Here is a 14136-nt window from a genome sequence, read left to right as displayed (position 1 = left end):
TTTTCGATTGGAGGCGGGTACTTTGACTTTATGTCATTTGATATGCATAGTAGTGTTTTTAACAAATAACAATGATTATGTTTCTTATCTGCTTGGGTTGGTCATTACCCAATCTGTTACATGCTTGTTTTGTTTATTTGTTATGCACTTCATGTTAGTACCTACCTAATTATACATGCTTATAGGGGTAGTGACACAACCATATTTTTATTATATTCAGGACCTAGGTTTTGATACCTTATTTGACCTGTGTACCTAGACCATTGATTAGGTCAATTTGTTGTAGGGTGCACATTATGTATATGGATAGGTTCAGGATATTTTTCTATGCTTAGTGTCATGGACCATCTTGCATGATTGCATGTTGTGCGATAGTTGGCTCCATTATTGTTGAGCACATCGTCAGTTACATGGATCTGCACACACAACCACTTATGAGTTAGTGGTTTTTATTCAGGCAGGGTGTGTTGCAGCAGGTACTCTGTCAGTGCTCCGCTAGTCCACTCATGGGTAGCGTGGCGCAGCGTGGTAGCACGTCAGGGATCCCTCTTCTGGATTGTCTCAGAGAGATGAGAGCATTGAGCTCCCCCACTTATGATTTGGGGTAGGAGGATAGGTGTACTCCGATAGCATCCCATCCACTCGGTCACTCATCAGAAGTAGTGATGGCAGAGTACACGGTTGTCACAACCCTACCCACTCGGTCTCACCATCGTGTGTGAGATGGTTGACTGGAGAGTAGGGGTGACCAGGATATGTCATTGGCATCATACACATTGATGCATTTATTGTTTATGTTTGTTGCATTTATTTACTGCATTTGGATGGATGCATATGATTGACATACATACAGGATTTATGAGACTCTCGGTCTGACGACCTTGTTATACTTATACCCAGGTCCTGGTTAGTACAGTTTTCTTCTATTTGTTTCAGTTTACAGTTATCTTTCTTATATCAGGAGACTGTATGCATGATTAGTGCTAGTTGTTATTTTCTTACTATATATGTCAATATTACCTGCTGAGGAGTTGACTCACCCCGTGGTTATTATTACATTTCAGGTTGAAGCTATCCGGAGAGTTCCAGTTACTAGTCCCCTGCAGGTCGCGAGGATGTGTTGTTTCAGACTTTTGGTTCTTATTTTCTTATCGCACTATCTAGACTTATATTAGTTTACTTTATGGATGTTGTCGATAAGTTTTATTTGGATTTGTTTTACTATATGCCTGCCTGGACGGCAGAAGAGGTGAGTGGATTTTGTTTCATCGTGTTTTGAGCTTTATGGGTGTAGTTGAGTAGGGCAGTTTTTGAGTTTTTTTATCATTGCTTTGGTTTGTTTACTATTAAACTGCGTGGATGCTTGGTTGTTGCATTTTTATTATTGTTATTGTTTCGGCCGTGTTGGCCGAGGTATATGTGGCCCTGAGGGCAATGTATAAAGTTTCAGATTGTCACCCATACAGGGGAGATGCTACCGAAATTTCTTCTGGCAAGGACTCTCCCGGGGCGTGGCAATTTATTGGCGCTCACTTGGCTATTAGGATTCATAAACTCTAGTACTTAGCCTGGAGGTCTAGAGTTTGAATCCAAGAGAAGGCAAAAATCCATTGGCCAGGGGTGGGAAGACCTAGTGAGTAACGGCACGGCCAAGGGTCGTCGGTCGACGACATAAGGGGTCACCAAATGGGCCGCCAGTTGGGTCGCCCAAGGGACCGCCAAGGGGCCGCCAAATGGGTCACCAGTTGGGCCGCCCAAGGGGTCGAGGGGCCGAGTCGTTACAGTTGTTCTTGGGCTCCTTCGTACCTACACATCTTGATTCGTGCACTTCAAATGTAGAAAAGAATTCTTCTAATGAAATTTTTTCTAAGTCTTTCGAAATGTAAAGGGCATCTACTAGTGATGCCCATTTTGAATTTCTCGGAAAAGAATTTAACGCGTACCTGAGTGAATATCGGTTACTTACCTTTTCTCCAAGATTTGAAAGTCCGGTGACAATTTCTTTAATTCTCGAGTGCAGATGTGCAACTATCTCGTCTTCCCCAAGTCGCAGGCTGGTGGGCCGATTGTGAAGTAGATCTCATCTAGCGAGCTTGTCTACGAACATCCCTTCGTGCAACTCGAGGAACTTCTCCCAAAGTTCCTTCGCAGAGTTGTAGTTGTCGATTCTGTTGACTTCTTGTGGCAAAATAACGCTTAGCAGATGGTATTCTGCTTTTCCGTTCGCCACGTAGTCAGCCTGCTCCTTTTTCATCCACTGGTATTTTTCTTTTTCCTCTGGAGCTACAAAACCAAATTCCATTATTAGAATTAACTCGAAATCTATTGTAAAAAATACCTGCATTCGATTTTTCCAGGTAGCGAAATCCCCTTCGAATTTCGGCGAGTAGATACTTGGTCCGACCATTATCTTTGCTTCGATTGGTGGTTAGTTCTCCTGAAGCGCCTTGGCTTTAATACCACTTCTTGGATCGCGGTGGCTGGCTAGAAGGGGGGTTGAATAGCCTGCAAAAACAAAAAGTACAACCCTTCTCGACTTCTTAAACTAACACTTGCATATAAAGCGTAAGTAAATAAAACAGAAAGGGTGAGACTCATAATTTACTTGGTTACAACCGGGGAGGTTGTTAATCCAAGGTAAATGAAAAGCGTACTAACAAATGTCCTCTAGGCGGAGAAGCCTCTTACAGCGTTGACGTACAAAAAATAGAAGCTTAACTCTAAAAAGAAGCGCACAAGTGTCTGAAATAAATTGCTTGGAATTGTTGAAAAGCTTCTGAACCAAGATTGTATTTATATCCTTGGTTGGGGTGCCCGAAGGGGTTCCGGGAGCCCTGGGGGGATAAAACTTTATCCCCCAATGTTCAGATCGTGATTGACACATTCTAGTCAAAAAGTTAACTTCGGGTGCCCGGAAGGGTTCCGGGCGCCCCGGAGGGAAAAGTCAACCCCATTGACTTTTTTCATCCTGGGTCTTCTGCTTCAGCTCCGTTTGCCTCAGACCGAGTCTTCCACTCGCTTGGGTGATCTCTGTCATCTAGAATAGGGCTCAACCGAACCCAACTTCCGGTCTTCTTGAGCAGGCTTCCGCGCCGGCTTCTCGTCCCTCGAAATCACCGCGTGTTTCCTTCTCGCCCGCCAACGTACTCATCCGTAGTCTTCGTCTCTCGGTCGCACCCCGTGACGACCTTCTCGCTAGCTGCGTCTCTTGCTCCTCGAGCAGTCTTCCGCTCCAGCTTCTCGTCCCTCGGAATCACCGCACACTTCCTTCTCGTCCGCCGGTGTACTCTTTCGCAGCACCTCGTCCCTCGAACGCACCACGTGTCGTCCTTCTCGCTAGCTACGTCTTCCGCTCGACTACCTGTTCTCCTAAGCTACTGCACACTTAGACACAGGGTTAAAAATACACAGGACCTAACTTAACTTGTTGATCACACCAAAACAACCTTGGGGTTCCAACAGCTTTCACTTGGTTAGTCAAATTAAGTGTTCCAGTTAGTTTGACTAAGCTTGGATAACTTAATTTGATTAATTTGAATTTGGTATTTATTGTCCAGACCTATGTTGATGCACAGACATAAGCATTCTGAAGTTCAGGCAGTACCTTATACATCTCACACCATTCTAAGTGTTTTTCATACACAAGCAAGGTAATCCTAGTGTGTTTGTGAGATGTTCTGGCTGAAACCTAGGGGTACATGCTTTCTAGGGGGTAGAGACCTAAGCTAAGTCCAAATTTTGAAACACTAATAAAATTAGTATTTTTAAAACAACATTTTTCCTAGAAGTTAAAACCAGGCAAAAAATATTTACTTTTGAAGTAGTAATAGTAATGAAAAAAATGTTTTTTAAATAGACTCTATTCTACTAAGCATACCCATATTTGTCTTCTAAGTGTACTGAACTCAAGTTCAGATAAGGGTTTTATGAAAATGTCAACCATGTTTGACTTGGACTCAACATAGTTAAGTACAATGTCACCCTTATCCATATGATCCCTTACAAAGTGATGTTTTACTTCTATGTGTTTAGTCCTTGAGTGGTGAATCAGATTCTTAGTTAAGTTAATTGAACTTATGTTATCAATTAAAATTTTTATATTTTCATATTCTAGTTGATAGTCCTTTAAGGTATGCATCATCCATAATAGTTGAGATGCACATTCCCCTAGGGCTATGTACTCAACTTCAGTGGTGGATAAAGCAACACACTGTTGCTTTCTGCTTGACCAACTTACTAGGCATTTGTTGGTTGCTACTCGGAATGCCGTCCTAGTTCCCTTATATAAAAATTTGTACAAGTATAGAACTATCCTAGCTACCCATGTGTTCTACTAAAGTTAAATTTGGATTACAAACGATTCTTAACATTATTAATCCAAATTTTCCATTTAGAAGTTAAACTTGAATTGAGAATGAAACTTAACATTCTTACTTCAAGTTCAACCAATGTGATCTTCCTAAGTTAAACTATAATACAGAAGTTGATTAAATATCTATTTCAAGGATCGGCTTCCAGGTCAAACGTGGTGAGACACTAGACCTTCTTGGGTATGGGATCATCCATCACTTCTTAGACAAAGCCTTTCAAAGAAATCAGATATTTAAATTCTCACAGTAAACTAGGTTTAACTATAGAAACCTCAATAGAAACACATTATCGAAACATGAAATCGAAACGAATATCAATAACAAAAATGATAATTAAAACCGATAACCTCCTGTGTTTGGTTTTTCAAGATCTATACAAAAGATGAACTAGTTATGATGCGGAAACTAATAACTAGTTATACCTCTTGTAACTTATAGACCTCTTGATCTTCTATTGTATTCCTCTTCTTATCTTGGACATCGTGTGGGCGATGATCTACCAAGACGAGAATCCACCCAAGCCTTCTTCTTCCTTCCAAGTTTCGTCCACCAACTTTCTACAAGAGATGATGAAGTTTGGCCACCAACGAAGCTCCAAGGGATGCTAGGAAACAATGCCTCCTTCTCCAAGCATGAACCGGCCACCAATCCAACCTTCAAGTCTTGATGCCGCCATCCACAAAGATGAAGAGAAGAGGAAGAGCAAATGACCGACCACCACCAAGGAAGAGAGGAGAGGAATAGAAGATGTGTTATTGGGTGAGGCACCCCCTCCTCCTCTTTTATATTCCTTGGTCTTGAAAAATAAGGAAAATTTTAAACATAATTAAAACTTTCTTATATTCCTTGCCAATAACTAAAAAGGAAAGTTTTAAAACAAAAAAATTAAAACTTCCTTTTCTTCTTGTAATGGCCGGCCACCCCTTTAATTCCAAACAAGAAAAATTTTAAACATGAAATTAAAACTTCCTTATTTGTTTCCGGTAAGAAATTTTAATTAAAAAATTTCTTTCTTTAAATCCCTTGTTGGTTGTAAAAGGAAAATTATATAAATTAAAATCTTTATTTTAAAACATGTGGATGGTTGCTAAAAAGAATATTTTTATCAAAAATTAAAATCTTCCTTTTAACTACAAATAAGGAAATATATCAAATTTTTATCTTAATCCTTTGTAGAAAGCTATAAAAGGAAAGATTTAAATTTTTTAAAACTCTCTTTTAAAATCATGGCTTCCACATAAGGAAAGATTTAAAAATTAAAATCTCCTTTTAATCTATATGTGGTCGGCCACCCTTGCTTGGGCTCCATGCTAGGGCCGGCCACAACTTGGCTCACAACTTGATTTGGTTTGGCTGGTCCTAGCTTGGGCTCCAAGCTAGGCTTGGCCGACCACCAAGAAGTGGGTAAGAAGTTGGGTTTTTAGTGGATATAAGACTTTATAAATAAGAGGTTACAATAGGGACCGAGAGGAGGAATTGGTTTTGGTCTCCCGATGAGCTTGAGCTTCCCATGTTCGCCCCGAACACCCAACTCAAGGTCATCAATAATATCTCATTCCACTAAAGAGTTATTATTACACTACCGCACCAATCCCATATTACTATATGAGCTCCTTCTTATCATGAGTGGGTTAGTCTCCCTGTGTTTAAAATATTGAATGCCCACTAATTAAATGAGTTACTGACAACTCACTTAATTAATATCTAGCTCCAAGAGTAGTACCACTTAACCTTATTGTCATGTCGGACTAAGTCCACCTGCAGGGTTTACATGACAATCCTTATGAGCTCCTCAAGGGGACATCATCAACCTAGATTACTAGGATATAGTTTCATTCTATAATCAACAACACACCATATAAATAATATCATTTCCCAACATATCGGGCCTATTGATTTAACGAGTTAAATCACACCCTTTGATAAATTAAAGAAATAAATATTATGTATATGTGTTTGTTATTATATCATGATTAAGAGTACACACTTTCATAATAACAGAGGTATTGTTCTTTATATAGTCAGTATAAAAAGATACTACCTCAAATGATCCTGCTCAATACACTCATATTGTACTAGTATAATTTATTAGTCAAGATAAACTAATACCTAATTACACTACAACCATTCCAATGGTTTGTCCCATTCCATCTTGGTCGTGAGCAACTATTTATAATTTATAAGGAACTGATAACATAAATTTCTGTGTGTCTTCTCACACCATGTTATCTACAATATAAATTAAACAGACAACTACACTTAGCATAAATGTAGACATTTGACCAATGTGATTCTTATTTCAAATAAATGTTTACAAAAGCTAGACTTTTAGTATACATTCTAACAGCATTGACCTAGAAATTGACAGCTACCATTTATGCTTTTTCTATCTAGTTTGCACCCGGCATAGTCTGAGTCAGAATAGCCATTTAGGTCAAAGGTGCAGGTCCTAGGGTACCAAAGTCCTACATTTAGGGTTCCCTTAATGTATCTAAGTATTCTTTTAACACTTGTTAGGTGTAACTCCTTTGCACAAGATTGGTATCTTGCACACATACCTACTACAAACAGAATATCGTGTCAACTTACAGTTAGGTAGAGTAGACTCCCTATTACACTTCGGTAATATTTTAAGTCTACTGATTTTTCATCTAAATTAGAATCAATTTTAACATTGGTTACCATTGTAGTATTTGTATTTTTAGAATTTTCCATGCCAAATTTTCTAATTAATTCCTTAGTATATTTTGTTTGAAAGATATAATTTCTGTCTTTGGTTTGTTTGATTTGTAAACCTAAAAAGAAGTTAAGTTCCTCAACTAAGTTCATTTCAAATTCACTTTCCATTAATTTGGTAAATTCTTTCAAAAACTTAGTATTGGTTGAGCTAAAAATTATATCATCTACGTAAATTTGGGCTGTAAGGATATCTTTTTCTAGGATTTTTACAAATAAAGTTTGATCTATTTGACCTTGCTTAAATCCTTTAGTTATTAGATAAGTTGATAAGCGTTCACACCAAGCCCTAAGTGATTGTTTTAGTCCATATAGTGCTTTCTTTAACCTAAAGACATGGTTTGGGTGGTCCAAGTCCTCAAATCCTGGGGTTGACTTACATACACCTCTTCCTTGATGAACCCATTTAAAAATATAGATTTTACATCTATTTGGTATAACTTGAATCCTTTATGCACTGCATAGGCTAGCAGCATCCTAATGGATTCATGTCTAGCTACGGGAGCATAGGTCTCATCATAGTCTAACCCTTCTACTTGGTTGAACCCTTTTGCTACCAATCTAGCTTTGTTTCTTACTATTTCACGCTTATCATCCAATTTATTTCTAAATACCCATTTAGTGTCAACTATGGTTTTATTTATGGGTTTAGGTACTAGTTTCCAGACCTAGTTTCTTTCAAATTGGGCTAACTCCTCTTGCATTACTAATATCCAATTTGGGTCTGGTACGACTTCTTCTATAGCCTTGGATTCAATTTTAGAAATAAAAGCTATCTGACTTAGGTTTTTATAAGATGATCTAGTTCGAACTCCTAGAGTTGGGTCACCCAAAATTTGGTCAGATGGGTGATTGGTACTTATTCTTGATGGTCTTATATTAGGTTCAATAATTGGTTCTTCTTATTCACTAGGTTTAATTTAAACATCTTCATCATCTTCTATGTTTCTTGAATTAATATTTTCTATATTTTGATTAACATTTTCATTTATTGAGTTAGGTAAATTATTTTCTTCATCACAAATCACTTTAATTGTTTCTTCAACTTTTAGGGTATTTTTGTTATAGACTCTATAAGCCTTACTGGTTGTGAAGTACCCTAAAAAGATTTCAGGGGTTGATTTTGATATCAATTTTCCTAAGTAGTTCTTAGTGTTTAGAATGTGGACTTTACATCCAAACACTTTTAAATAATTTAAGTTGAAAATTTTATTATAATATATTTCATATGGAGTTTTATTGTGAAATTTGTTAATTAGTATTCTATTTTGAATATAGCATGCAATATTTATTGCCTCAGCCCAGAATTGATTATTTAGGTTATATTCATTTAGCATGTATCTAGCAACCTCTTGTAGGGTTCTATTTTTCCGTTCTACTAGACCATTTTGTTGGGGGGTTCTAGGGCATAAGTACTCATGTTTGTATCTATTAATTTCACAGAATTCAATAAATTTATGGTTTTCAAATTCCCCTCCATGATCACTTCTAATTCTTTTAATTTTGCTATCTTTTTCATTTTCTACTCACTTACAAAAGGTTTTAAAGATTTCGTAGGTTTCATCTTTAGTTTTTAGAAATTTTACCCAAGTAAATTTTGAATAATCATCAATTATAACTAAGCAATATCGGTTTTTGCTTAGTGACTTGGCTCCATGTGAATCAAACAGGTCTAAGTGTAGGAGCTCAAGTATTGAGTTGGTTCTATTTAAGTTGGTTAACTTGTGGGTTGATTTGGTTTGTTTACCCTGTTGGTAAGCATTGCAAACTGTATTTTCTATAGATTTTAATTTGAGTAAATCTCTAACTAAGCCATTTTGACTCATTTTTGAAATGAATCTGGTATGAGTGTGACCCAGTTCTCTGTGCCACAATGTAGTTTCCTCTTGTTGTGTCAATAGACACTTTAATAAGGAGGTTGGTAGGTCAATTGTGTAGATGTTCTTTTTCCTAATTCCCTTAATTGTAATTTCAAGATTTTTAACACTTTTAATTAAGCAATCAGAATTTGAAAATATGACTAAGTACCCTGAGTCACATAATTGACTAATGCTAAGTTAAAATTTAATTGATAAACCAATAAAATTTTTCGAATATAGAAATCAGAACTCAGTTGGATATTACCTGTTTCGATTACCTTAAGTGTTCCATCGTTGTCGAATGCAATAAACCCTAGGTTTTTGAATTTCAGCTTAGTAAATTTCAATCTGTCTCAAGTCATGTGCCTCGGGCATCCACTATCTAACATCTATTGATCCAAATCTTTATGTTCAATGGAGGTAGGCCCTTCGAAAATGGATACGAATCTGTGGCTTCGTTCGGACTCGGTTTCTGATTCGCTCTCAGTTTCTGATTCTTTGAGTTGTTCTCGGGTCGTAAGTGCGAGGAAGCTCTTCGTTGGAGTCTTCTGAAGAAGACTCATCCCATGTTACTTGTAGTTGTTTCTTCTTCCTTTGCTTCTTTGCTTCCTTTTGGTTTGGGCAGTTGGCTTTGATGTGTCCCTTTTAGTTGCAGCCATAGCAGGTTACATCAAACCTCACTTTTGGACTTGATTGTGTCTTCTTGGATTGAATCACCTTTTCGATGTTCTTCTTCGTGAATCCTTTCTTCTTTTTGTAGAGTTTGTGTACTAGGTTGATGATCTCAGCTGTGATATCATCGTCATCATCTTCTGAGTCTGATTCATCTTCGGACTCGGGTTCGGTTTTGCGCTTAGCTTTTGGTTCCCGAGTTCTGCTCGTACCTACAATCAAAGCAATTTCTTTCTCGGTTGAGTGTGCATTAATCTATTCATGCAATTCAAATTCGGAAAACAATTCATCTAACTTAATTGATGGAAGATCCTTGGATACTTTGTAAGCATATACCAAGGATGCCCACAAAGTATTCCACGGAAAGGCATTAAGTGTATACCTGATTATGTTATGGTTTTCTACCTTTTGACCGATTCCATGGAGACCGTTCAGTAGATCCTAAATTCGCGCGTGAAGTTGGCTAGCCATCTCACCTTCCTGCATTTTTATGTTATACAATTTATTCAAGATTAAATCACGTTTGCTTACCTTAGTCTCGGAAGTGCCCTCGTGCAGCTCGATCAATTTTTCCCACAACTCTTTCGCACTTGAGAAGGGGCCGACTCGGTTCAGCTCTTCTTTGGTTAGGTCGCATTGAAAGGTGCAGGTTGCTTTGGCATTGGCTTCAATTTTCTTCATTAAGCTAGTGTCCCAATTCACACATGATACCGGTTTTCCAGCGCTGTCTCATGGAAGCTCGAGACCGGTTTGGATAATTATCCACATCTCGACTTGCATCTTGAGGTGGTATTCCATCCGGCTCTTCCAGTAGCCAAAGTCCTCGTCAGAGAAAAGAGGCAGGCAGGAAGTAATGTAGCCTTCTTGATGAGCCATTAAGGATCTAGCACACAAAAAAACAAGAAGACTCGTTCCAAGACTTGGTCTTGGATTAGTATTGCGGGATTAAGAAAAATATGCGAACTCGAGTGGTGTTGCACCATCTTCGAGAGAAAATTTCGATTGCGATAAAATAGATCAAAAGACAATAATTTTACTGATTCTGATCGACTCCGAAAATTAAAAATTAGCACAAAAAAGAAATACTTGAATGGTGGTTTCACCGATTCGAAGCAACCCCACTCTAATACCAATTGTAGGATCAAAAGCGCTAGAGGGGGAGGGGGTGAATAGCGCTCATGGCTAATTCGTTCGTTAGAGTAAAACACGCAGTGAAAAATAAAAGAATACACGAACACAAAGAGTTTTACTTGATTCGGAGCATGTGGCGACTCCTACTCCAAGGTCCACACTCGTTGAGTGTTACTTTGAGCAATCACTATCAATTCGAAATATTACAACTTTAAGTACAGTTAATTAAAGTGCAGTAAAATATACCAACGACTAAGATCAGTAAACTTGAGGCTTCTGGTTGTTGGAGTCGAGTTACAGTTTTGTCAGATCGTTCTTTGAGCAGCACATGGAGGAAGGGTTGTGTTTTTCTTGATTATCTAAGCTGCTGTTCGAACCAGGCTTAAATAACCTGTTGAGGGCGCCTCCAACCCCACCGAACTCGTAGCGTCGATAAGCTCCTACATCTTTGTTGTTTATCTGCCTAAGGGTGCCTCCAAGCTTCATGGAGGGCGCCCTCCATCCAGCATGCAGGGCGCCTCCAAGCTCCATAGAGGGCGCCCTCGCGCCTTGCTGCGGGGTTGTCGATCATCTCACTCGAGGTGCCTCCAAGCTCCATGAAGGGCTCCTTGGGACTATTCATCTGAGGCTTTCTTGTACAATTTTCGTCATGCAAGGCATGTTGGTCTACAAATAAAGTATACCCTGCAAAACAAGATTAGTACAATAACATAAGATAAATAGAAGGTTATTTTGACAGTCTCCAGACTGCCCGGTTCTGACTTCATATTTCACCTCCAGAAATCCTAGGTCGAACAGACGCCTACTGTTCCCTCACCAAGGAACACGCCCTCACCTACTCTATTTAGGAGAGTTTAGCTGTTTGCCAGATTGATCCTCCATACCAATTGGACTTTTGCTCAGCGTCCGAATCTCCAGGACTTTCTGCTAGACGTTCGCTCCATGACCCGTCCAGTCTTCCACCTAGTTCACGACACCAGGATTTCAACTTAGAGTCCCCGACTATAGGGTTTTTTCCAGAAGCCTTCGACCTACCAAGACTTTCCGCCTAGGATTACCACCCTCCAAGACCTAGGGTTATCACCCCTTAAGGGTTTTTCACCCGTCTAACCGCAGCTAGGACTTTTGCCTAAGTATACTTAGGACTTTTCTACAATCTCATTCAAACTCATTATATCACAAATAACCTTAACTTTGAACCCTTTGTCATTATCAAAATTCAGGTTCAATCATCGGATACTTCCCGCACCAACATTCCAATGGGAAAGGAGCAAAGAGACATGAATGAAGACTAAAACCAAATCAGATCTACAGTTACTTGATAAAATATAGGGGACACCCCTCAAAATCTCATTCTTACATCTATACATCTGTAAAGGCATAAAGGACATCTAAGCATTCAGAGTTCTCTTCTAGTGCCAACCACGAGTCAGCACCTCGGGCAAAAGCGTTCTGCCTGACCTGCTTGCTCTAGATGAATTAAAGCCTGTGCAAGCTCAGCCTGAGTCAATTGAATGATGAGTCGTTATTGAGTGATGGTTTCATCTTTAATCCGGGCTTCTTCCTGAAGAAGGGATATGGAAGAGGCATGTTTCTCTTTCAAATAAATCAAGAATTGGGCTTGGCTCTCCAGGTCTGCATAAGCTTTATATTTCAACACTATCTCAGACCGGCCCCGAGATTTAGCGGTCAACCAAAATTCCTCAATTTCTCAGTGAAGGGAAGATTGAAGATCCCTATCCAACGTCATCTCAACTAAGGCAATACCCCTTTGGGTAAGCAGTTGGGCCATATGATCCAATTGTTGATGGAGGTGTTGCAGTTCATCTAACTCAGAGTTCAAATCCATGATTAAGGGAGGTCAGTTAGAGAAAAGTATGTCTCTCTGAGCGGAGGTTAGACCCTTTTAAAGAGGAGAAAGGGGGAAGTCAACTTTTGCAAAAATTAAAGTGGCCCTTCCCTCGAGGTTGATTGGGCAATTAAAAAGGTTACAATACTGATAATCTGGGAAAAGGAGCAACATTTATAGTCATAATGGCGAAGTAAATGAAACTAGGGTTTGGATTTAGTCAGTCGGACTTAAGCCTCCTTTAACTAGACTTAGAGGGAAGGCTTGTGATACGGTGCATAAAGGTGGGGTCTGATAAGGCCAGGCAATCAATGTTTGCGCAGCGGGGCCGGTCACAGGGCGCAGTGTCTGTAAGAGAAAAATAAAACCTTTCACTATTTTTCAACTAAGATTAGTAGCACTATCACAATAATTATAATCTCAAAAATGAACAACTAATAAAAAGTAGAGGCAAATAGATTTGACTTGGTTACAACTTAGGTGGTTATTAATCCAAGGCAGTTGCAAAGCTTTACTAGAAAAATCTCCTTCTTTGTAGGCGGAGAAACCTCTTACACTCTTTGAAAAGCTTAGAAAGGACTAGGAAATAATTATAGTAGTTGTTCTCAAGTTGTTGTTCTATTTTCTAGTTCCAGAGGCCTTTTTATAGCTCTTGAAAATCCTATCCTAAGCTTGAGGGCGCCTCCAAGGTGGATGGAGGGCGCCTCTAGCAAGGCAACAACGGATAAGGCTTTATCCGATGCCAACTGTTTGTTTGATTGGCCGAAGGCGCCTTCCATAGCCTTGGAAAGCGCCTTCTCACTGTTTATCGAAGGTACCTTCCAACCATGGAAGGTGTTAGAACCCCAAGGTTATTTTGATGTGATCAACCAAGTTATGTTAGGTCTTGTGGTGTTTTAACCTTGTGTCTAAGTGTGCAGGACCTTAGGAGCACAGGAAGTCGAGCAAAAGACGCAGCTAACGAGAAAGATGGCACGGGAGAGAGCCGGCGGGCTCGGTGCGTCTAAGGGATGAGGTGCTGCAGAAGAGTACGCGGGAGGATGAGAAGGAAGCGCGCGACGTTTTCGAGGGACAAGAAGCCGGAGCGGAAGGTTGCTCGAAAAGGCTAAAAATTAGGTTCGGGTGAGCCCTATTTCGGTTAGTCGCAATCACCCAAGCGAGCAGAGCCGGAGCAGAAAACCCGGACCGAGGTGAGCAGCACCGGAGTAGAGTGCCCGGATCGAAAAAAGTCAACTATGTTGACTTTAGTGGTCCAGGCGCCCGGACCCAATCCAGGCGCCTGAACCTAATCCAGGCGCCCAGACCAATTCCGGGTGCCCGGAACCCAACTTTGACCAGATCATGATTTGACCGTGATCCGTTGTGAAGGGGATAAAATTTTATCCCCTCCAGGCGCCCCAACCAATGCTATAAATACAGCCTTGGCCCAGAAGCTTTTCAATCAACAAACAATTAGCATTACAACACTTGTGCGCTCTTCTTTTAGTTTAAACTTCTCATTTCTATACTTTCCCTGCTG

Source organism: Zingiber officinale, chromosome 10A (assembly GCF_018446385.1).
Source record: "Zingiber officinale cultivar Zhangliang chromosome 10A, Zo_v1.1, whole genome shotgun sequence".
NCBI lineage: Eukaryota > Viridiplantae > Streptophyta > Magnoliopsida > Zingiberales > Zingiberaceae > Zingiber > Zingiber officinale.
This window is presented reverse-complemented; position numbering follows the sequence as displayed.